This window comes from Haliaeetus albicilla, chromosome 8 (assembly GCF_947461875.1).
Source record: "Haliaeetus albicilla chromosome 8, bHalAlb1.1, whole genome shotgun sequence".
NCBI classification, from domain to species: Eukaryota; Metazoa; Chordata; class Aves; order Accipitriformes; family Accipitridae; genus Haliaeetus; species Haliaeetus albicilla.
In genome coordinates, this window is record NC_091490.1 from 17,660,543 (window position 1) to 17,687,174 (window position 26,632).

Sequence of the window (26,632 nt, forward strand, 5' to 3'; positions counted from 1 at the left end):
GAAAAACAGACCACATGCACAAGGTGCATGAGTTTCTACAACCAAAATTCACACCTCTCTCATCCATCCTGAGTAATACTGTTGCCACTAGTCTCTTAGGCAGCAGTTTTCATCCTTACATCAAAGTGCTTTACAAGGGGAAGAGGTACTGTTTTGTAGATAAGGACTCTCAGGCCCAGAACCATGAAGTGACGTTCCCAAAGTTGGAGAGCAAATCAGGGCTAGAAGTAGCATCGCCAGGATCGCATGCTGGCCTCCACACTAGGCTGCATCTCACCAGGCAGTAAGACATTCTGCCTGACCATTAAAATTTGTGCTTGATGCATGACTGCTCCACAGGCCTGGGCTGCTCCGTGCAGAGCTGCCCGCCTTCCCCTTTCCATCAAGCTGCATCCTTTGCAACCATCCAGTAAGTTTCTTTGGAGGGGGGCGAGACTGGTTCCATCTTTCCTGCCCAGGGGAGGCAAAGACACTGTGCCTGCAGCTCAGTGGCATGCAGGCTTGGGTGTTGGGTCAGGGACACAGGCTAAAGGCCTGTCCAAGGCTATGGCACAGCAAAGCTAAGAACCAGTGTGGAAAGGGAAGGCAGCTCATGCCATGCAGAAAGATGTCAGTTCGGAGGGATAGCTGTGTGCACACTCTTTCTCCCTGTCATCAGGGAGCTCAGAGAAACACTGGAGTGATCCTACTCTAGCTCAAAGGCATCACTAAGCAGAAACAAGCCTGAAAACATGAGCTGAGTTTGTCAAGCTTTAATATTCCCTAATAACCACTGTTCATTTCTCTGTTAAAGATTTCCTGATAACTGCTGTTCTTTTCTCTGTTAAATACTATTTACCTCAGTGCTGGAGTTTCTAACATACACAACACTGACTTCATTTTTAATGGTATTTTGGTCTAATTTCAGAGCCTGATTTCCCAGTACAAGCTCAAGTAACAAATGTATAATTATTCTCATAAATAACTCAGCACCTTACAGTAGGTTTCAAACAAGTTTCCCCACAAGGCACAAGTGCCCTATATTAAATTCTTTTAAAGTGTAAGTTGATTAAGGTAAAAATTAGTTGTTATTACCTTATGGACATTTTAGTTTTCACAGCATTTCAAAGCTGGTCCTATCAGGAGTAGATTTGTTGCCGCCCACTGGTACAATCATCAGGAAAATTAATAATCATGTTCAGTCTGACTATAAATCATTGTGGTACAGGCAATTAATTTCTGCAGAAAAATGGAAGATCTATAAGTAGTATTATTGTGTAAACTACATGTTGTGAAAACTCAGATCCAGCACAGGCAGATTACAAAACCAATGCTCCTAATTTCAGAGTGTGATAATGCTGGATGGCCAGAAGTTCTGAATAAATAATGCTGGCAGCACCTAGCAGCTTATGGTTGTTGTATTGTGTTTATGCTGTACTTGTAATTCTTGAACCCAATACAAGCATACGTGCTAACTTACAGAGTGATCTGGACAAAATGATCACAGCTAAGTTTTTTCATACATCTGCTGCTAAAATGAGGTGGTTTGTTGTATTTGTTTATATCCTTGCCATTACACAGGGCAGATTTCTATACAGCGTGCTTCTTTTCGGTTAAGGCCATGGTGGTCCTGGTGAGAACAGAAGAAAGATGATGTGTACACATGCAGACCACCACATGCCCCTTGTAAGCTAGATTTATATTTCTCTACCAACACATGCTACAATCCTGCAAAGACATGTGTTTGCCAAAAGTTAGATAAACGTAGCATCAAGGCCATAAAGTTTAGTTTGTGTTTAAAGTAAGAGAAAGTAAAACAGTTAAAAGCTTGAAATTTTTATTGGCTTACTGATTAAGATGGCATGTAGCACTGTGAGAGATATTGTTATAGAAGACTGAAACTCAGTTTCATTTGTTATAAATAAGTCAAATGATTCCCCAAATCTCTGGATTTAATTTTTCAATATTTAGGAAATCAATCAAACAAAATTCACATACCAGAGAAACAAAGTAATACTTTGCCACCAGCTTTTAGTTCATTAGTCAAATTATTCTCTAGGGATTAATTTCAGTCAAATTCACCCTACCTGAAAACATTTGAACAACATTTAATAATGCCTTGTACTGGAGGCTACAGGCTAGATGAATGGTAAAATCTTTACCCATTTGTTGCTGGGTTTTCAAAAGCCAGAATGAAAATGTGTAACAATGGAAGTAACCATGAAGTGAAGCATCTATGGAAACGAAAAGCGATAAAATAATTCACAATGTGACTATTCATACAGAAAAAAATTGAAATGCTCTAAGTAAATGTTTTCTAAAGGCATTTAAAAAAGACAGATAGACTTCCTTTTTTAGCCACTTACATAATGTCTTCCACTGCTTGATCCATCTTTGAAATCAAGTACTTTGAGGTATAAGTATCCGCACTTCACAGGGAAGTTCATTATTGAAGAAGAGCATATCCATGAATAAGGAAGCTCTCCCTTGGAAAATCTTGCAGGACATTTTTAATAGTTTCTAAGATGGAAGCAGAATGGACAAATAATTATCTGGCATATGGGGCTCCCGCTCATTTCATAAGAGCAAAAAGAATTTCATAGGCCATATGAATGGCATTTGTCATTTACTAAATGTTCAGATGCGTGTGTAAAAGTGAAGCTATGAACTATACTAGGTATCCCAGAGAAAATGTACCTAGATGCTTTACTGGATGAAACAGCATGCTACCAGAAACCTACTGCAGGTAGTCAGAAAAGAAAGCCCAATTTCCTCATTAGGAAATAGATGTAAATAATTCAGGAATGTGATGTTTTCCATTGAGGTACATGATGCATTTAATGCATTTTAAACAGTTGAAAGAAACTCCAAAGAAATGTACCTGCTTCCACAAAGATCTACACAGATTTTTATATTAATATATGGGATTTTGGACCACATTGCTGTCTGCAATGGTATAATTCATTTACTAAAGACAAGCTTGTGCTTAAGACATTGAGAAAACCATTGAGAAAACTCTTTGCACTTCCAGTAAACCTGCGAACAAAGGTACCAAGGTGGTAGAAATAAATCTGGTTTTCACTTTGTCTCTTCCCTTTTCTTTCCCGTACCCCCCAAAGGAAATCTGGATCTTGCAAATGAACCTAGCCACATCCTTAGCTGCTTTTGAGTAATGATTCAAATAATTGCTGTTAACAAAATTTTGCAATTTGTCAGCTAACCTGTAGGCTTTACTGGGCAATCATTGACATATTTCAGGAAGTGCAAAGGCTGTTCACATGCCTGGATGAGTGGTCTGTGCCTATCCATGCTGCTTGTACTTATACAGGCTTAGCGGGCTGGGATTGCCCACTGTACATTTGCCATACAGATAGAGAGGTCTGAAACTCTCATATACCACCCACATATGCCCCAAACCTGCTGTATACTGTTAAAGTGTAGCTAAATGTGTTCTTTCATTTGGGTTTCAAACAACATTTTCATTTTAAATTTAGGGATTGAGCCATAGCCAAATCTGTGTTATCATCTAGGTTTATATGGTCATTACAGAGCTTTGATAAACATCTAGGCATATCATATAGTTGAGTGTAATCTATCGAATCTATCTGTCTATCTCCTTGCAATTTTTCCCATATACGGGACATGAATCTTAGGCAGGGATTTGAGGATGTATTAGGATAGTACCAAAAGAGATGAAAATCACAGCTGTTCCAGCTAAAAGCCCTTCCCAATTTCTTAAACAAACATAAAACTGAGTTGAGAATTTCCCAGATTCACCTGGTTCAGCTGTATACTAAGAGTGGTTAAATTAAATGATCCTTCTCACAAAGGTCAAAAGTTAAGTGTCCCTGGTTACATGAGGCCTCATGCCTAATGGGATGATAATCCAATTCTGTGGCATCTAGAAAGAATCCTTCTCCTAGTTATTAAATATGCATGTCTATCCCAAGCAAAATATATTGGAACAGTGAGAAGTGGAGCTAATATACTGCACCAGAGTAGACTTGCAAAAATGTCAACTTGGAACAGAAGAGAAGAAAAAACAAACGAAACCTCCCACAGACAGTTCCAAGGGGTAAAAAAATATTAGAAAATTATTTGCAAAGTCAAATGCTCATAACAAAACCCGAAAGAGGACCACTCTCACACTGAAGTTACGTGACTTTTCCCAGGCAATGTTTATTCTAATTTTGACGCAACATTTTAATAATCACATTAACTGCTGATAAAAGAAAGAACAAGAACTTCATCTTGCAGGGTAGTACCTCCGCAGCAGGTTTTGTTTCCACAGACAATCACCTATGTTATCTGTAAGATTTTCCTATTTTAATGTGGATAAAATTGCAAGTCCGAGTTGCAAAGAAACAAAATATCACTGTGGAAATTAAAGTTCCTTTAACCAAAAACCTTACAGGCAACCAACCTTTTAATCCTTCAGAGCTGTTAACTGCCAGAATTGCATGGAGTGCAATGTGAAACTCACAAGAACTTTTAGTAATGCATTTCAGCACTCTTCCGCTGTGTTGCACTGCTTTCCATCAACAGCTTGGGAAATTCTGAACAGGTAAATTAAAGAGGCAGATGTCAGACCCTCTGACCAAGGTGAGCATGGGGAAACGCTAACTGCATTTGAATGGCACTACTTGCCAGGTATTGGATATTTTCAGCAAAAGAAATCAAGGGTTACAGGGTGTAATCCTTTCTGTTGTAGCTTCTCCCAGTGGTTAATCACTTTCATCATTAAAAGTATGGGCCTTATTTGTCATTAGACTGCCATGCTTTGTCTGGGAAGCCACCGGTCCTTGTTATGGCCTTCTCTACTGGCTTATACAGTGTAATACCTGGAAATGTCTTTTTCCTGGAACATACATTAGACTGTTATCTCCAATCATCTTTCTGATACTCTGATTTTGTGAAGCCTCACTCCCTGTAAAACATTTTGTCCAGTCCTTGATTAACGTGTAGTGTTATTTTTGCACTTAACCTCCTTATTAAAATAGGAACACCAAAGCTGAACACAGATTCCCAGTGTAGCCTCATAATAATGAGCACAAAGCTAAAATCTCCCCCTTATTGCTCACTGCTCCCCTGTTTACACAGTAAGGACTGCAGTAGCCGCTTTGGCCACCTGGAGGTCAGGATCAGTGCCTAAACTTTTCCTGAATTAGTGTTTTCCTGAGCACACTTCCTCTGTCCATACACACAGATGGCATTACTCATTCCCAGGTAGCTTTGCATTCTGTGACCCTACAGCACGTTGTATTTGAACAGAGTAGCCTACCAATGCCATCGCTCCATGAACTCTTAAGCCACCATTTGCCTGCTGATTCTCATTCCTGCATTGTTCCCTGTGCAGCCATGACTCTACATCAAAAACAAGCACTTTCTCTTCCTGGGAGAGTTTTAGCTGGCACACCATTCCCATCATCAGCACACCAACACCTGTACCAGCAGTGGAGGAGAGTGCAGGGTTGGGAACGAGTACTGCCATAATGGCCTCAAATGGTTGTGGAAATAAAAAGTCAGTGACTCAAATTCCTCTGTCCCAGAGTCGTAGTCTGCTAATTAGCTACCAAGTTACCAAAATGCTGTGAAGAGAGGAAGCGCAAGGGGAAAGGAAGAGAGCTCTGACACCAGCTGGAGCGAGGGGGGGTGGCTGAAGAGGGCAAGAGCGGCTGCCTGAACACAGTTCCCCTCGCATCTGTGCCGAGCTCCTGCTGCCAGACACGTCACTGTTTCCCACCCAGAGTGCACAAAGGGCTGAGCCATTCAAGCTGCTGGTCGGCAGTACCTGGGAGGGAGAGCTCTGTTCTGGGCTGAGGCCCATCTTGCCACCTGAGCAAGGAAGGTGGGTTTGGTGATTTACTTCACAGCCACCTCCCTCCAACTCCCACCGTCCCCACTAGCAGCGGCTGCCCTCCCACACCCTGGGACTCCCTGTGTGGCAGGGGCTAGCTGCAAGTTCAGCTCTTCAGGGCTCTGCAGAGGCAGGGTGAGCAGCAGAACCTCGCTGCCCAGCACTGGTCCTGTTTTGTCACCGATAACCCGGTCCCAGGCACTGAGTGAAGCTGGCCATGCTGTGCAGCCTCCTGGCAGGGCGCTCCCCTGCGAGCTCCAGCCTCCCGCTCCTCCATGAATGAGCAGTTCAGAGATACTCGAACTGAAACAGGCACCTCAAGGAGCAGAGACCAGCAACCAAGTCTCCCCATATCAGCCAGCTGTAGATTAAAACAAATACAGAAACACCCAAGAATCCAATAAACCCTCGAAACTTTGTACGCGACTCAACCAAAGGAGCTGGAAAAATCACCTCTGCTTTTTTTCTGATCGTCCTTCCCCAACAGGCAACACAAACTCTGCTTGGCTTGGCTTCATACTGAGCACCACCCAGCCCAGGGAACCGAACACCAAGGAGTAACACAACAGAGACAGGGAGTGGTGTGGTCTTTCATATGAAGGCAGTAAGGACTGTGTGATGTGGCTGCTGTACCCCACTCCTGCAGCTGAGCAGCAAGGACTGACAGAGCACAGTTCTCTCGTAAGGTTGGGTTTGAGGGTGAAGCAGGAGTAGTGCTCAGTTGCACATTTAACAGCACTCACAGGTTGCCCTTTCAATATTTCCTTCATAATAGAAATTTCATGAGACTCATCAAGTTTCCCACATGCTCACACATTACTCATCACTGTGGTATTTGAGCACCTTAGACCAGCTGTTTCATGCGAAACCCGTTGCCACGGGCCAAAATCTCTGGAGATTTTGGATGTATTTTAGTAGTTCCTATTCAGTTTTGGGTCCAACACAGCCTTCGGACTACTAAGACATTTTGAGGACCTTAGATACAGAGGTTCCACTTGGGACTGATCTTTCTTCCTTTACCAAAAAATCACTGTTTAGATCATTTCCACTGAAGTCACTCTCTGTGCATCTGTCTTCTTCACCAGTATATTCCCAGTGTGTTCTTTGTTGCACACTGTTTTAATTAGTATTACAGTCTTGTATATTCAGCAAAAAAACCAAAATATGACAAATGTGATTAAATGTTTCAGTTTTGAGAACATCAGCTTAGGTAAGCTTTTACACAATAAGGCATTAATAATCTTTTGCATATGATATAAAACAATTTTCTGTGATTGATTAACTGTGTGCTGATCTGAACAACGATAACAACAGATGAACACTTTACTTATTGTGTAGGCAGATACAGTTAGAGAGATATACATAAAAAATTACCATAGAATTAGGAAGTAAATAAATGTCTAAGTCAAATATTTGTGCTCTTATCCTTGGAATCTAATGATGACAAAGTTTATTGGCTATTTTACATTTTACTCAGCAGCAATCATGTGGTTGGTTATCATTGACAGATGAAAATAGAGAAGAACTGGGTTATGAATTCCAATAAATAAAGCATTTTACTAAACTTGTATGCATCGATGTGTATGCATTTGTGCCTGCAAACTATGTCTTATACTTGAAATGAAATGGGCGAGGATAAAAGACCTCAAGCCCCACAAATGAAGTAACCAAGGCTCTAGGTATTAAATGTTAATGTTATCATAATGTGTCTGGTGTGTATACACACCACTGCTCTCTACTGGGTTAAGTCAGAAATGCTTATCTTTGACTCTAAATGCCTATACCGTGACTAAGTGAAAATGATTTTTCCTTAGCTCACTTGATAAGTATTTGTTTACAGAGCAAGTAACAGGTTTTAATACTGATGCTTTGCATAAATTAAGGTGGCCATCTTGGGTAACCTAGTGACAACAACCCCTATATAGGGCAATTGCATCTCAACTAGTTTTACTATAAACTAGATCCAAAATTACATTAAGAATTAAACAGACTTTTTTTTTTTAAACAGCTCCTACTCATTTAAATGGTATTAACTACCCATTCAAACTGCCTGTGTCTTTGTTTCATGTCTCTGGTCCCCATAGGCAGAGCCATCCCAAACACCAAGCAGTTCAAAGAAGCAGATAATTAACTACTGCCTATTGTACAAATTGCACATTTTCAATTAATGTTCTACCTCACAGGCAGGGCAGTTACTTTTAATCAGTCTCATGACATCAACTATTGTGGTTACTGTTCTCAGATACTAGAAGGCACCTTGATGGTGCCATGCAGGCAGACTGCAGCACATAGCCCCTTCATTTGGTCTCTGCTGTGTGTAGTGCTCCTTCCTAAACATTTGAAAGAAAAAGGTTATAAGGCGAGAGAATCACTGAAGGTCACTCTTCTTGGGAGAGGCTGTGCATACACAGTTCAAATGGGTTTTAGTTCCTATGCTCACAGTTTTCATAGCTTCAGGCCTGCTCTATGCTATGCAGGATGACAATAGACATCAGGTGGACACAGAAGAGATTCAGAGCCATTTTCTCTTTGCATCTGGCTTGCAGCACACTCCATTAGCACCACTGCAGATGGGTGTAGTTTAGAGCAACCTCGAGACTACCATAGCTAACTTTGGTGGCCCCCTAGAAACTGAAAAAAATGGCTTTCCTTTATGTTTTTTTGTGTCCTGTGCTGAACACAAGATTAGCTGGTATAAGAGCCAGGGTTAATCCCCGTACTTGATTTTTTTTTAAATAGCCTTAAAATTTTCGACACTCTACTGAATTAAGAATATAAAGTGTTTGGATTTGGGGTGGGGGTGGGAGAGGGAGGAGAGAACAGAAAACTCAGGGAGTAGAGCAAAAAAATACACTTCATTTTCACAAATAAGAGAATGACCTTTATAATGCAGCTGGAGCCTTGCTTCTTGTCAGTTATGGGTCAGTGCCGTATTACTGTATTGCCCACACACTATTATTGCAGCAATGCAACTGCACCCCTAGAGGGAGGTTGTGTCAACATTTCTATTACAAACCCCTCTTTCCAGAAGGTTAAAACCTGCCTGTCAGCAAGGAAATAACTTTATTAAAAACAAACCTTGATAAAAATCCATTTGGCTACTTTCAAATGACTACAGCCTTGTCCCAACATAAGAAACATACTGGGTTCAAATGCTCTCATGCAACTTTAGAACACTTTTGCTCAAACCCCTCATTTGGCTTGGCTGCACCCACGAGACTCGGGGAGGGAAGGCACTGAAGGAAGACCAAGGCTTCCTGCAGCTCCTCACAACTTTAATGCCCTGGGCCCTTCCAGGGGAGGCTGGAGCCTGGAAAGGCTGCTGGAAGGTGAGATTTTCCTGGAGACCCAGACCTGTGCCAAGACTCAGCCCCCTGCAAGCTGGAGCCTGGAGTCAAAAGACAAGGGAAATGTTTCGCTTCATCGCAGACATCTTCAGATGCCTCTTTGTAGTAGAGGCAACTTTTGCTCCTGCTATGGAAATAGCTATGGGAAAGCAACAGTGACCTCTATCAATACAACTCCCATTAGTGCAAGGGTAGTGCATCTATCCCTAATTTTGAGTGAAAGCTAGGGTTACATATATATATATATATACACACACACATATAAAGAATTATACTAAACCTGGATTTGGCTCCATTTGTTTAAAAATACCCCACAATCATAAACATACATTGAAGCCATACACCAAAAAAGCTTTTAGAGGACTCAGAGGGGTCTTTCTGTTGTAATAGGTACATTTACTTGGGTTTTCAGTCCAAAAAATCTCTTTTATGTGTATATCTGGCTGGTAGATTTACATATCCAGGCAGCTTTTTAGAGTGTCAGTCTCTTGTGTGTAAATAAGAGATGTCATTTGTTAAGATCTAATTAAAAAAATCTTTAAATCAAGTACTTTATATTCAAACCTCCCCCTTTAAAATGAAAACAAGAGTCTGAAACTGGCCAAGTCAGGCTATTTATTCTACAGTGCAAACTCTCTCACTTTATGGGAATTTTCTCCTTAAGACCGACAGTTAATAAATAAATAAATAAATGAAAATAAAATAAACTATGACGTATTAAAAAGAAGAGGTGCTGTTCGAAAGAACTGAGGTTCAGATGCACTTCCCATAATGCCTGCTTTGCTTTTGAGCAATCTTGCTCACAGATAAAAGCACTTTAGATCAAAACTCTGTGTCAAAACAGGACCAAAAGAGTTAAGTCCACAACATGAGTGCATGCCAATGAAGTAAAAGAGTTTCTTCCTAACATAGAGTTGAACTGGAAATTGTGGCAGCCTCAGAGCATTAAAGACCTGCGAGTCCTTGTGAAATATTAACAAAGTAGAAAATTCCAAGATAAGACCCTGGAATGAAGAATGTATCAGCAGAAAGAGGGATCAGAGTACACTGCGTGGCTTCTCAGTTTGCTCCCTGAAAAACACAGTGTACAAATTAACTACTGTGTCCTCTGAATCCCAAACCACTTGGCAGCAGGAACAGGAGAGGCTTTGCCGGATACTGCAGTCTGGTTCTGCTCCCTGGTTCCCACATAGGCATTGCCTAAGCCTAGGACTACTGTCATGAGCAGGAAAAGGAAATGCAGGATGAGGAGAGGAAAAAATCTCCTTGTGCTCTTCTGATCACTGCGATTGCAGTTGCATTTCATGAATCCCCAAGACTGCTCTGCAAATACAGCATCCTCTGATGGCAGTGAGACCTGCAGATGCCTAACTGGCTACTCCACAGCTCTGAGGATTTTGCCTTTTTCCTTTGCTTCCCAATTCTTTTCTTCACCTAAATGTCAAAATCCTGAATCCCGGGATTATTTTTTTAACTGATGATGTGATCTTTCTCTGCCTATCTGTCCACTTTCAACACAATTCAGGGCTTGTCAAGTACGTGAAGCCTTAGACAGTTAAAAAAAATTAACAAGAAAGATCTGCAAACTGAGACCCCTTCTGTATGGCAGTGCAGTTTAAACAGATGTTACAATTCTATGGACCCTTCTAAAAGATGTCTTGTAGACAGCCACATCGTGTCAGAATCTATAAGCAACACTTTAATGTTTGGAGCAAATACACAAATGAAATGTGAAGGAATGAAGGCTAATTCAGTAATGCAAGATCCATTAAACTATGCAAGTATGCATGAACTGTAGAAAGTGGATTCCATACATATCAGCTATAGCCCTTAGCTGTTAGCAGGTGTGAATCAGTCAGTTGTACAATTCATTTGTCTACCTAATTGCACTGAAGATAGGCTTTTACTTTGCCTATAACATCACTAATGAGTAGGTTTTCAGTTCGATCTAACTAATTAATTCTTGTTAACTTCCTTTGCATTGCTGTTCTTTTAATTTAACCAGAGACAGCACCAGAGTTGCTACTAGTGTTTAGTCTCAACTAGATTACTCCTATTCATTAAGGGCTGTAATTGTTGGTCATACCCTCCCAAATGGTCATTACAACCTCTGGCTTGCATATTGAATAACAGCAATTTCCTGACTCCAACAGACTCTCATGTGAGGGAGGAGAAAATGCTAATAAAGAAAGAATAAATGATTCTCTGCTTCATTCAGCGCTGTGTAGATTTCCTTTGCAGCAGAAATTGTACCGAGGTGGTAAAATGGGTTTCTTGCAGGCCCCCTACCTCCACCCTGAGTGAAAACAATAAGAACCAAGTCAAGCATTCCCTGCTACTGTGATTACAGCATCCGTAAAAGTGATTATATGGCTGCTGTAATCAACTTCAATGAAAGCTGCCTGTTAGAGCTTCAATAATTACTCATTTCTGTTAACAGCTTGCTTTCAGTTTAGTACTTTGAGGCCTAGGAAAAAAAAATGGTGTTTTAATAAAAGATCCTGTGAACGCAGTATTTTGGGGTGTAAGAGCTTGTGTGTGGGCAAATAAAAAAAAAAAAAAGCACATGCAACTTTTTTGTCCTGTTCTCAATAGCAGTCCCTTTTCATTTAAGCTCAGAATCTATTTAACCAGCAACAAGCACAAGTTCATACAGGGTTCAGTCATGTACTGAATGTTTACTGAAGGAGGCACAATAGTTTAAATAAAGTGGTGGTTTTAAATATTTTACCCATTTCTTTAAACAAATTGCCAATCCTTAAACTCTGTGTTAAACACATTTCAAAAGCAAAATACCACAAAGCTCTCTTTCAATAAAACCACTACTTTTGTCATATTATGCCTCCTCCTTCTTGATGTATTTTATTTCTGCAAAGCTCTGGAGAAGAATGGAGCTTACAGAAGTTAAGGGCTCATTTTTAAAACAAAACAAAAGAACCGTTTAGTCTGAGATTAAAACAACATAGGTCACCATTGCCCTCTGAAGTTTGATGTTCTGCAGAGCGATACCACAGCTAGGGATGAGGGAGACAGACTGCACAGAATTAGAGTTGACCAACACTTCCACCCCAAACTTAAAATCCCAAGCAACCTTTTCTTGAGGTTAAAAAAAATCCCAAACAACAAATAGCAGAGCAACCACTCCTCTTGTTTGGAAAACTTCATGACTACAGTTTTATTTTTCTGGTCTGTCTATACACTTCTCCTTTTGAGCCAAAAAAAAAAAATGGAAAGGAGGTTCTCAGAGTATCATACAGACAGCTAAAATATTAAAAAATGCTGTAAGATATTATAAGAAACTCAGTGAAGTCTGCTTCAGTATAAATATATAAAAGTAAGTATAAATAAGGTTGTATACCTGGAAATATTTTCTTCACCTAGAATCCTTCATTCTTCACTTTGGAGAGGTTTACAGTAAGATTACCTGCAACTCAAGGGCCAGGTTTCCTGAAGGACAAGCTCTGTTCTGACAAGGGGCTCCTGCTCAGGGTTTCTGCCTCTGCAGGAGTCCTAACAAGCAATGCAGGCTGCTGGGGGCATAGGACATGCTGCAAAGAACACATGGCTCCTTCCTTAAAACAGGACTGTGTCTCCTGCAAAGACTTGCAGCTGATGGCAGCATTTGTACCAGCCAGATGAGTGGCTGGTGGGACTAAATCTCCCCCCTAAACTACAGATTCCAGGGCAATGGAGTTCACTGCTGTCTTGCCTTGTACATGATGCTGAAGAAGTACAAATCTTGACCTGACGTGTGAATGGGAGGGGAAGCACTTGCTGCTTTAGCACCTGATCAGCAACATCAAGGAGAGCTTAGCTCTGTAAACAATACATACACTTTTTTTTAAAACTGCCTTGGCCCCAAAATGCGTAACATGCTCTCTGTCCTCAGTTTATCTGATAGGTGAAGTAACAGGAAAAAAAATGTTATTAATGTCTTGAATGTAATACAGTGCATGACATCTACATAGCATCTTTCATCCTGAAGGATTCCAAAGCACTTTATAAATGATACGCTTACAGAAATCGCTTCCCCATTGCAGTGGAGCCAGCACTGGGGTTTAAGGCAGCAGCCAGCTGGACAAATGCTCAGCAGCACAGATTTGGTCAAAGACAACAGTTGGAATTATCTGCTCTTGCAAAGACTGACATAAAGAGCCTAATTTTCCTTGGTACCTGCAATCACCGTTTTATTGTGCATGCACTAACTATTTGGTTGCATCCACTGTAATTTCCATAAACCTTCCACTATTTCTGAGGACAGAGCATTCTCAAAAAGAGATTGCACAGGACTGGAAATTGCTTTCCCTAGTGGTCCATTAGAATGTAACTCTGCTAGGAAAGAAGGCACTGTGAGTGACCTGTGTATTGTGCCAGCTGCCTAGATATGGTTTCAGTGTAGGGCAGCATCTTCAGTTGGCACAGCCCCATTTACTTGAAAGGATCTGTTCCAAAGTGTATCATCTGGGGTTTCACTTCATAGAATGATTCCATTTTACAATTTCATTTTCCTTTCCTGGAAGGAACTCTTGACAAGGGATATCATGAACATTTTAAAAAAAAAAAAGTTATTTTCCTGTGCAACATCAGAGGATGGATTCATGGTACTGCTGTTTTCTTTTTGTCACTTTGTGTGCACGGTGGAGTTGTAGCATCAGTTTCATCATCTTTTCTTCTCTCTACTTCCACACAAGAGACTTCACTAACGGCAGCCAGCTTTGCCCTCAGGGCAGAGGCTATCTCTGAATGGACAAAGTATTCCTGAAGTCTATGGGCTCCTGCTGCAAGACAGAGGACCCTTGCCTCTGCTTTACGTTGTGTGGAGCAACCTGACCAGTGCAGATCAATATTAGGTTCTCCGGGGAGCGCATCTGTCACATCCCTTCCATTACCCCTTTTTACTCAGTCTTGATTTAGATGTGGTGTGGTTAGACCAAGATATTTGGACACAAAAGGGATGTGAAAAACAGCAAGCACAAATTTTGAAGCTACTTGGTACTAACTATTCACACAAGAAAGATGAAATCTGATCTCATTTTTATGTGTTTGTTTTCTCTGAAAATCAAAGCAGGGGTTTGCAAGTCATCATTCAGAAACTCCCACCACACAGGCACTGTCAATAGATTAACACCTGCAGGATGAAGAACCTGTGGAAAGCCTTGCACATAGCTGTCTGTCTGTCTAGGCAGCCTCTCCGGTACAGATCAGTAAAAGTCACACTGAAATTAGTAGGAACCATTTTTCCTGTCATGTAACTGAACTTAATATATTTTTGCAAGTAATAAAACATCCTTCCATTCTCTATTACCTATCCAGTAGGTTGTCTCTGTAGTGGAATTACTGAGAACGAATTTTGTGTTTCTTTGGCTACAGGAATGGAGATTTTCTCTGACCTTTACACACTACTACAAAAAAGATTCAATATGGCCCATAACTGCTAAAGCATCACAATTTCAGTTATTATAACCTGTCTCCAGAACTTTGTATTAAGCACACTAATGCTCAAGCCCCAAAACTCTTAAAGCAACTATTGCGCTATATATTAGGAGAGTGCTGTAAATAAAATGCTTATACTTGTCAGAATAAAGCTGAAAAACTTGAAAAATGCAGGACATAAGTTTTCTCGAGGACAGCCACTTTTGCAAACTACCGTAACAAGATTCAACGTTAAACTTTTCACCATCACTGACAAATAGGAAGGCTTGATACAAAGTATTGCAGAGCTGGCTGGGAATTGTGATTTCTGCTCTGCAAATAGCTTGTGCTGTGTCTCACAGGCGCTAAGGTAAAAATAAACATTAAAAAAGAAATCTTAAGCCATGATCTAATTTTCTTTAACATTCAAGAAACCTACCCCCACAAATAAAATGTTAAAGAAAATAAAGTATGAAATCTTTCTTTTCAATTGTCCATGACCAGCCACTGTGTCCAGCATTAGCATCAAGGACAACAGGTATCAAAAGCCACAATTCTTTTGCTTTTCTTGATGCAAAGCAGTAACACAGAGGTGTCTGTGGTGTCAGTTGGAACTCAGACCTCTCAACCCACCACCAAGGCAGACAAGGAAGTTAGGGCATTCTGATATATCTTCTTTCTTAAGACAGGAGACTGTCTTTAAATCTTTTAGCTAGAGGAGATCATTAAGGCAGACCGAATGGTATTATGTGCAAGAGGTATGCAAAAAGCAGTAATTTTCTGTAGACCAGCTTCTGGCTATTGGATAGAATTACAGACATTGAGATCTTCCCAAACATGATCACAGCCCAGCTGGTATTTTTAAGACCACCCCCTGCTCCCCCCAACCCTGAGAGGATAAATCTGCTCTTTTTTTTTATGGTCTTAGCAATTTCATTGGCTAGGTAACCTATATTCTGACAAAGAAAGAATTATGCGATACAGATCTTTACCTGTGTAGATGATCATTAAAAATGATGTTAATAGAGTATTTGATACCTTTTTGAGAGGTGAAGTAGGTGTGAATGACAGAGAGATCATTTCTAGATGCACAGGTTGTCTTACAGTACAATTGCCTGTATTACCTTAACTGTAGCATAAAACATGCAACTCCTACATGAGTCCCTTCACCCACAGATTTTAATTGCTCTGCAGTGCTCTTATTTTACAGATGGAGAAACTATACTCAGAGAAGTGAAGCCACATGGTCCAGCTGACACTGCAGCAAGGAACGGTGCTCTCTCCCGGTTCCCAGCCAACTGCATCACTTGGAAAAACTTACTGCAACTGTCCCTTTCACTCAAAAGCATTTCCGCTTTGAGAGAGATATATATTAAATGAAATGCTTGCAGTGACCCTTCCTTACACATTCTGCAACAAAAACTGCATAAACTGCACTTGAAAAGATGTATTTGACATAAGTTTCTGTAGTAGAATTCCTCCTTATATGGCATGAAGTCCCAGCTAACAATAGATGACTTGCTACACCTTGTTTTACTTACTTTCTTCCTAATGTACCTATAGCAGCAGCAGCCAGTAGCATGATATAATGATATCTATCAAATATTAATTTTAACTGTTCTCCAGTGACCAAAAATGCACTTCGACATTTATCAGGAGGCACCTATGCTGACAGTACGACAGGGTCTGGGTACAAGGGCTATTGCTAAGTCGATTAAGTAGGCCCCAAAATAGACACAACTTTCTAATTAAATCCAACAGCTTGAATCACATCCAGACCCAGATATGAAGCCAGAGCTATGCAAGTGGAATGTGTTCAAACTGGCCCATGCTACCATGCTGGCAGACCATGAGCTTTTGTACAGAGTACAATGCAGGAATCTGTCTTGGAAGAGACAGCATGTAGGACTATTTTGGGCAGGTAAGCACCACCAAGACATCTCTCAGCTCAGCACAGAAGGGACAAAAAGTGAAAGGAGTTACTATTGTGACCAGAAGCTGTTGGGGTTAAAGAGCATGCCAATACCACAAAGCTCTATGGCAAAAGGTGAAAAATACTGCATAAGCAAACATGAGACACAGTTACTTGTGTACCAGTTAATGATGCCACCCTGAACACAGGTGGCAAGCATCCTGCTTTTCTTAGAAGCAGCATTTACTAGTAGCAATTGTTAATGTGGGATTCAAAACCTTCCAGCTGATGGCTGATCAGCCATGAAGGACACGTGTCCTCTTCACAGTAAAAGCTCACAGCTCACTCTCCCTTGCCCAATCCAGACCTGGAGACATAGTTTAAAATTCTACCAGGGAAGATGATGCGCATCTTTCCTTGCTGCTCCCATGGAAGCAGCAAAAATAGACAATATTAGATCATTTTTTCCCCACAATGTACTTGGAAATATCCTCCCAGAGAGAAACGATTAGATGTATGTCCAAGTGGAGAAGGTGCAGATTTGTCAGACTGCTGACGCTATCAAACCATTCCATGATTGAGTCTGCAGAAGCACTCCATGAGGGAGCAAAACCACAGCTTAAAACCTGGATGTCATGTATAACAAAAAACTGGTGAAATGTCAATCAGCTTGCTGTTGCTGGCAGCTACAAATCCTAAGATTTAATTAGCCAGAAGATGGCCTGTGTTCAGTTTGTGGAGACTGTGAAGAGGAGGCAGTTACAAAGTTGGTATATTTATGTGGGAGGGCAGGGGACTTCCCTAACAGAAGAGCTAGAGTGAAATATACATATATATGTGTGTATCTATATCTGTATATATCATTATAGACTGAACTGTGTTTAACAGGTGAACATCATGTCCTTACAGAAAATTAAAAACAAAACAAAACAAAACAATCTTATTTCTGCCAGTCTCTCTGCTCTCATGGCATAAATACCGCACTCCGATAGAACTAACAGGAAAGACAGTATGTCATCTCTGACTTTAGTAAGACAATAGCAATGGTCTAACTATCATCTACGTTCACATATGGCAGCAAGTTCCAGAAGTTCACTACATGTCTTACAGGGAAGTACTTCCTTTAACTTATTGTAAAATGATCCTCCTGTCTTGATCTGTGCCTCTAGTTCTAGCATTGTGAGACTTGGCGAACCGCAGTTCAGGTCATCTGCTGCCTTCACGGTTATGCAAATTTTGATAATTTCCCTCCCACCTTGATCATTCCCCACTCCCTCCTTCTCCTCTCCAAACCCTGGGAGATAAGACCGCCAAATCCTCCCCATCCTGAAAAGTTCTGGTTATACCTTACCCTCTGACTACTATCCTTTACCATATTTCAATCTGTAAAAGAACTTTTTTTCTGGAATCAGTGCAGATGTGCTTCTTTGATGAGGAAAACTGCCAAAGGCTTTTTGAAGTTGAGTTCGATAGGCCCATGAGAGAGCAGGTACACCCCTGGAGGGACTACAGCCATGGGTAAGGCCATGTTGGAGCAGGTTTACTTCTGAAGGGACTGTGGCTGTGGGTAAGGCCGTGCTGGAGCAGGTATATCTCTGAAGGCATTGTGGCCCATAGATAAGGCCACAGTGGAACAGGTGCACCTCAAAGCGACTGTGGCTGTGGATGAAGAGTTGCATCTCAAAGCCACTGTGGCTGTGGATAAGTCTACTCTGCAGCAGGTATACCCCTGAAGAGACTCTGGCTCACAGATAAGGCTCCACTTGAAGCAGATACACCCCTAAGGGACTGCAGTCTGTGGATAAATCCAAGCCGGAGCATGGGCAAGGGGAGGAGTTAATTGCAATATTAAACCCTATGGTCTGGTCCAAAGGGACCAGGGATGGACATTGTAATGGGAACACCTTTAAATTGTTGTAACCTGGGATTTGAGTTGCATGTTATGGGAATTACTTTAGCAGGAACCACCTGAACCAGTAGAGGACAAGTCTTACAAGAAGCAGTGCAAGTGCAGCAGTGACCTGACCTGAGCTGGCTTTGCTGCCCGATAACTCCATGCAACACTCCACCTCTAGTGTCCTGAGTGACCACCATAACAGATGGAGCCCAAAGTCAAGGACTAAATGAACTCAATGGACATTTTGTGGATATTTGTGGACATGTTATGGGCATTTTATGGACATTTTACAGTGGTGGTCCATAGACCAAAGAATGAAATCTGTGTATTATATCAAAGGATGGGAAGGGGGGGTGGTGGTTAATGAGGGTGTATTGGATAGTGTGGTACCTGAGCAAGACATAAACAGTATGGAATACGGGGTGGAGAATGTGCTGGTTTTGGCTGGGGTAGAGTTAATTTTCTTTATAGTAGCTAGTATGAGGCTACGTTTTGGATTTGTGCTGAAAACAGTGTTGATAATACAGTGAGATGTTTTTGTTATTGCTAAGCAGTGCTTACACAGAGTCAAGGCCTTTTCTGCTTCTCACCCCACCCCACCAGTGAATAGACTGGGGCTGCACAAGAAGCTGGGAGGGGACACAGCTGGGACAGCTGACCCAACTGACCAAAGCGATATTCCATACCATATGAGGTCATGCTCGGCATATACAGCTGGGGGAAGGGGGGTGGGGGGTGGGGTGTGTTTGAAGTGATGGCATTTGTCTTCCCAAGTAACTGTTATGCATGAAGCAGCCCTGCTTTCCTGGAGATGGCTGAACACCTGCCTGCCGATGGGAAGTGGTGAATGAATTCCTTGTTTTGCTTTGCTTGTGTGTGTGGCTTTTGCTTTACCTGTTAAACTGTCTTTACCTCAACCCACGAGTTTTCTCACTTTTACCCTTCTGATTCTCCTTCCCATCCCACTGCGGGGAGTGAGCAAGTGGCTGTGTGGTGCTTAGCTGTCAGCTGGGGTTAAACCACGACATATCATCTCCACTGGCTCTTCTTTATCTACATGCTGGTAGAGCAGGTCAGTGTGGCAGCATTTCCCTCTGCAGAAGCCATAATGATTCCAACAGATCATGTTTGACACCATGTGGTCAGTGACCTTTCTCCCCGAGATGGACATACAGTCTGTCTTACCAGGGACTGAAGTCAGAGTCAGTGGCATGCATTTCCCAGGGTCTCTTCTACAGCCATTTGTTTAAACATCAGAAACAAAGCAGAACCATAAACTGTTTGTATTACTCCCAGGGTTAGGACAATGCTCAGATGATCTCAAGTGAGAACCAGCACCATCAGCAGCGAGACAAAAGCTACTCAGTAAGACAAGCTGAAACAACATAAGCATAGGCCAGGCCTTGCACACCACATGGATGCACACAGAGACACTTGACTTTCAAACAGGATCTGCATGTAGGGACAGCAGCACACCACACCCACACTCTTGTGTGTAACTGAATGCCTCACAATAAAGCTGCTCCAGAAGAAATTTGGATGAGGCAAGAGAGTAACTAAAGGACACGAAGACTTCACTTCTGTACCAAGAACCATGTGAATGCCCTCTCAGAGCACTGAGGCCAAAGTCAGGGGCTTCCACTATGATTAAATAATCTGTGATGTTGACTTTATTAACTATAAATAAAAACTTATTAAAGAATAGAGCACATCTGACATGTTTTTGCAGTTTCTTGTTTAAAATCAGTGTCAGTGACTGAATAAGAAAGTCGTATTTCCCATTCCTCTGTTACGAGAAAAAGTCAAACTAAATCTGAACCATGAACTGGTTCAAAATATTTCCCAAAGCTGGAACTAAACTTAAGCTGTTATTTTGGAAATTTTGCTGATCCTAGATCCCAAACTGGAAGTGAAGCAAAACAAAGACCTTTCCAGCTCAGAACACCAGTTCAGCTGAAAAGCAACAGCCCCTGGCAAGTTCTGTGCAACAAGAGGACAACTTGACTTTAAGAGTCCTTTAAGAACCACCACCCTGTCCTGTGTTTGTCATTCTGCCCTCCCTTGCCACACTACGCACCAGCAGATGGTCACAAAGTTTCTTCCTTGGAACCAGCTATCATCAGGGACTACCTGCTAAGGTGAGATCCAGGTAAACTGCTTCTTGTGACTCCTGTTTCTCGTGGAGAAAAACACTGTTGTTCAATAGCCTTAGTTTCCTCCAGCAATGCCACTATACCTAGTGGCAGGGAGATATACATGTGTGCAGGGAGAGAAACAAGATTTTACCTGCCAATGAGCTGGCCCCTTCATCATTCCTACTCCTCTGGCTAGTGCTGGCCCCACCTGTATTCCTGGCATCACTTTTTTCTCACCAGCAGCATGGTCCCCTATACTAAATTTAGGGTATTAAAAAAAAATCCAGTACAGGTCCAGGACTAAAAATGATGCTCATGGAGGGGGAGGAAGTAGAGGTTAACACCTCCCCTTGTCGAAGGTTGTGCTGAGAGTCTGTGAACGGAACAATGAACTGTTACTGGCTTGGAATCAGAGCTCAGCTAAAACAGCTTCAATCACAGCTGGATCTGACCCAGAACAGATTCAGACATACTGGTTCAATTCCCTGGCTATAAGTGTCTTCTTGTAATGATAAGCTGTAATCAGCAATTAGGAAGCATTCATGGCAAGGTAGTGCCAGAATTCATGTAAGGAAGGTCAGGCCTGGGCCCAGGTCTCATAAAAATTCCAAACTGGAATAATAATCTCTATGCAGAGCAAACATTTCAATATTGACACAGCTAAAGCACAGTAGAGAGAGGGGAAAAAAAGCAGGAAGCATTTGTCATTTATATGAAGACAACGAGGTATACAGGTTCCTTAACACAAAGTTGTTATAGATTCCACTGGGCACCATGGCAGTTGTATAGTCCTTGTATTAATCCCTAGCTATATTCTGCAGGGTATATCAATAGAGTTAAGTATTTATGAGCTACAAATATGACAGGAAACAGATACACCTTGTGTAAGTAATATATGATTGTGCCAGCGTTCCTCATAAGCACTCTATTGATGTTTTCAGCTAAGCTTAGGTAAAAGGTACTTAATGAGAGAGAGGACAGCTTTAAAATTTCTGATCTCATCTCCTCTTGGGGAATTTTCTCTAGAGATTTCTCTCAGATAATTTGCTAACAATTCACCTCCATCTTCTAATTGGCTAAATCAGGGTTTCCAGATGACAGTAAGAAGTGTGGACAGTGCATGAAGCTGATGAAAATGTGGCTTATATGCTCCTCTCCTTTAGGCTGCCAGGTATTCAAGTCCAGCTCTCCACTGCCCATTTTATGGACAGTCTTCCAGGCTAGAGACTCATTTGGGACAAGGTTACTCTCAAGAAGGTTCTGAATGTGGAGAGACATAAATGCTGCTGTTTGTGTCAGGGTGAGTGCTACACGCTGGTTCTGAAAGGAGGGCACAAATGTGGAAATGAGCCATGGGACATGAAAAGGACTTTTAAGTGGAGAATGAGAAAAGACATAATGTCTATCCTGGAGTCATCCATAGACAAAGTGCATCCTCTTTTCAGCACTGGCTAAGAGGCAACATTTTCAGTTCACAGTTGGTGATTCCCAAGAGTACTGCTGGGATGTTCTACTTTATATGCCTTCTTTTAAGATTACCGATCACAAAAATATTTGAAAACCACAGTTTTAATCCGTGGTGGAATTTCTCTGTCTGTAGCTTGGATCACAACAGTTCACACCATTAAGAGTTTTCCCAGAATTTTGGAAGATGTCTTTTGGAGTGTGGCTTTTTGTTTCTTTGTTTTTTGTTTGGGTTTTTTTTTGTGTGTGTGGTTTTTTGTTTTTTTGTTTGTTTGTTTGTTTGTTTGTTTTTTAACAGTAGTATACCAGTGTTATAGCTTTAAACTGATACACTACTCTTTAAATGAGATAGTGTTATGAGGTATTATGTGTTTTATGGTGCAATCCTAGCTTTCCCCACCTAGTTGAATCAGCAGATCCTTTCTCATTATACTCTCACTATCCCTATGTCATCCTGCCAACTGCCAGCTAAAGATCTGTTTAATTTGCTTGCAAGAGACAATGCGCAAGAAATGAAATAACAAAATAAAAGGTAATGATTTTGTAAACTGGTAATTGTTTAATTCCCTTCAGAGTAATAAAATTTTATAAAAGGAATATGAACAAGCTGAAAAATTAGGGTATGGCCATTTGAGCTTCTTTTTGGTTCATTTGAGAAAGAAAGTACTAATAAGAAGATGTTTGGGTTGAATGAAGTCTCCTTTGATTTATCTCATTTCCCCAGTTTCACAGGTAGGAAGGATAGAAGAATATATGCAATTAAACTATTGGCCTAAAGTGACAAAGGTCTAAACCTTTAGAGGTGCTGGATACTTAAGACCTTATTTTTCCAAGTTCACATAATGACTCAGATTAAGGACAAAACATCCTTGTTTAGATGGAGACATACTGAGAGGGCACTTCTTTCTCTGCAAGGCCTTTCTAACTCTCAAACACACTTCTGTCTAGTGGATCTCAGACTTGTTTCTCCTGGGGCATGAGCTGAAGTAACCTACTTGCAGACAATTTGCAGGGAAGAAATGAAGTGAGGGTGATGGTGTGTGGAATATTAATATTAGGATGATATAAAAGTAGGACTCATTAAGTTTGTTTAGAGGCAAAGTGTTGCAAATTGAATAATATTTTTTTGTTTCTGGGTCTCCAGAAAACACAAGCCCTGAAGGCCAGACTTTCAAATGTGTCAAGTTGTGCTGGATAGGATTTTCCTAAGTACCTAAGGAAGTCGTGATCCTGACTTCCATTTCAATCAATGGGATTTAAGCACTTCAGTGATTTTGAAAGTTCCACTAAGCATTTGTCTTTTTAACTGCCTAAATACTTAAGAGAATCTTTTGACCTGTGATTTAAGATGTGTGTGTTACAGAAACGGAAATTTTAAAAAGTGACAACAGAATAAAAGGTGACATATAAAATAGGAGCTGGGCTTTTTTCAGGTATGGGTGTTCAGGTATAGTGTTCAGAGGTGGTGGGGAAGTAGAGTCAAAATTTGAGCAATTGTACAGCCACCTGTGAGCTAGGGACAGAGACTTCCTCTCTGCAGCTGTTGCATTTCTTGTCCTGAATCACTGACCAGGCAAAAAAAGCTACCAATTAGCAGCAACCAATTGAGCTACCAATAGAGAGAGAGCAAAATGTTGAATAAAAAATCCTCCCTTTGTTGGTGTTAGTACGTTACACAAATTTGACCACATTTTCCAATCTAAGCAAATATAGATGAGCTGTGTTCACTTCAGTCAATCTAACCAATGTGAAAGAATCTTCCAAACCTCCGGGGATAGGTACCAGCTTACCCACAGCAGTGAGGAGCAGAGTGATGCTGATTCTGAAGTACCTTATCAGCAGTTCATCACAGAAAAGGGAAATCTGAGAAGAACCTCATAAACATAGACACAGATTTGGCTAGGCTTAGGGTGTATTCAGATATGTAAGCAATCTCAACAGGTACAGAAGACAAGGCAAGAAGAGTATCAGCATGCTATAGTGGTTAAACCTGAGATGGTGTTTGTCCACTCAACCCAGTCACAGGCATTTTCTCAGTATGAAACACTACCACTCTCATCACTTTTTTTTGACCAAGCCAGGAAGATAATGACAAGAATTCTTCTTAAATTACCACTGCTGTGGCATCCTACATAATTGCTACAGGTTCAGGAGATAATAACAATCTCCAGCTGCCTGTAACATTGCAATTAAAATCTCTAGTAATCATTGGTGTATGTTTGTAGCAACTGCATGACAGCAGAAAAGACAACCTTTCTCATTATTAAATAAAGATTACATCATCATGCACATAGACCCTCAAAAATAACCATCCTTGATCAATGTATAACATATTCCTTATCCTGATAAGCTATGAGAAAACATAACAAAGTTTTGCTTTAACAAGATGAAATTAAAAAATTTCTGGACTCAAAGGAGATAACTATTACGACATACTATACCTAACATTTCTTGTAGTGAGGTAATTTAAATATCCTGTAAAAGACATGCAAAGTATTTAAAAACTGATTAAAGCATATACAGATTTCTACAGAAGAAAGGAAGTGTTATTGTGAGCATTGTATTTCACTAACTTTCACATAGCTAAAAAAAAATATCCTAATGAAAAGGTTTGTGTTTCCTTACCTTAATCAATTGTTCAGCTACATGACCTCTTTATTTGCTTATTTATTAATCTAGCTAGAATCTTGATTTCGGTGTAGGAAGGTATATGCAGTGTTTAGGTTCAGAGAAACCAATTGCTTATGCATAAGTTGTTGATCCTCTTGGTTCCAGTTATAGCTGTAATTCATTTGTCCCACTGAACTGGGTTTAGCAAGCTCAAATAAAAAAGATTCAGCTTTAGCCTCTCAATCATACCAATGTGTGTCTTGATTCAGTATCTTTTAAATTAATTCAGAAACTTGCATAGTTTCAAGAGAAAATTATTATCTTATCATCCTCTTGATTTTTTGATACAGTGAATAATAGAGCTATTAAAAATGAGTAAGATCAGAAAATTTCATTTAATTGATTAGTCAGTTCTGGGAAATCAACATATTTGTGTAAAAGCTATGAAAAACTGAAACAAAAGCTATATTTCCTTGCACTTCTGTGATGTTAGATAAATACTGTAATAAAGTATCAGTATAACAATACTTTTCCTTCAGTTTTTGTTAGGCATCAGACAAAAGTTACTTTGTTAATTATATTCTTCACCAAACATATGTCCATGCAAAATAGAAAGGATTATCCAGCCAGAGTAGAGAACATGTAATAAAAATTACTGCCATACTGTCTAGGTACAGTATGACTTGCTAGAAAAGCAAATATTCCTTATTAGAATATATAAGATTCCTTTCATAAGGAACCTGCTCTTTTTTCCAGATGAATCAGTGGCAGAACTGGGATAGGGGCACTTCTTAATCTGCAGCATCTGTGCATCCACAGCTGTTGGCATTTCAAATAGTGTTACTAGTGCTGTCAGCACTGTGTGCCATGGACTCAGTGGTCATCTTTTCAGACAACCTTTATCAAAATTAGCACATAACTTTTAAAATAACCTCTACAATTAATGAATGTTTTCTAGTAAGTGGGAACCCACCAAAAGTGTTAATCTATTGTGATGGTCAGTTACCTTAACTATTAGAGGTCTAAACTTTCTTAGATCTCATACTTTGTCTTGCTTGTTTTATAGAGTTTCTCTCCAAAATTCCTTTCCCAATGGTAGATGTTTGCAGACTATGATCGAATGATCTTTATCCTCTTTACATGCTTGTCAAACAGAGCTGTATAAGGAAGTGGATTTCTCCTAATTTTCTTCATTTTGATGAACCCAGGAATGAACAACCCAGTCTTCTTCAGCAAAGCTTACACTCCTGATAGCACTGTGTCTACAGGAAAACCCTGCCATGCTCTTAAACTCTTTTCCAATGCTTTGAGCACTATTGCCCCAGCCACTCCCTATTTAATAACCTATTCTAATACAACTCCTCAAATTGCATTTGACTGCTCTTTTCCTTTGTTTTGACCTTCAGAAAAGTTCACAGGCCTTGAACACAAGAGGAAACAGGGAAGTCATCTGGTCAGAATAATGTGAGAATTAGGGAAATACCATTATGACTCATAATTTTGAGCAATTCAGCAAAATACTGTATCTGTGAATTGTCAAATCAATTCCATAATACAAATACAAAACACAAAGAAAACAATAAGCTGAAAACATCTGCTAAATATACTGATTTATGCCACCCAGAAGCTGCCAAATGTTAGATTCCTGCTGAATATTGTTCAGTTATTTCACTGAATTCTAGTCAGTGTAATTATGGACTTTATTAGAGGATACACATATTGTCTTTATAGCTTCAACATCTATTTCAGCTTCAGCTAGAATTCATGAAAACACATTGCCATTCCTTAAAATGCACTGAATGGGGCACATTTCGGGTCAGAGTCAACTCTCACACAAGTAAATCTGGATTAACAAAATCCACAGAGGCTAATGTACTAGTACTAGCACAAAGCAAATAGTAAAAATGGACTCACATCCACATATTTTAAGGCAAAGAGCTCTACCTTACCAAACTATACAAAATCCTTGAATCTGGGAGAGAAGAATGCAGAAAATGGAAATAAAAAATTAATGCTCCC

General features: G+C 40.5%; 1 long non-coding RNA gene across 7 annotated transcripts in view; it reads right to left on the reverse strand.

Moving 5' to 3' along the window:
- LOC138686406 (uncharacterized) overlaps positions 1-26,632 on the reverse strand; it is a 173,326-nt gene that overhangs the window by 92,839 nt on the left and 53,855 nt on the right. The window contains exon 1 of one of the 7 annotated variants that reach the window (XR_011325751.1): positions 2,346-2,447. The exons of the other annotated variants lie outside the window; for them this stretch is intronic. This is a non-coding gene — a long non-coding RNA (uncharacterized lncRNA). Of the gene's footprint in view, positions 1-2,345; positions 2,448-26,632 lie in introns of those variants that run through there. 7 annotated transcript variants of the gene reach the window in all.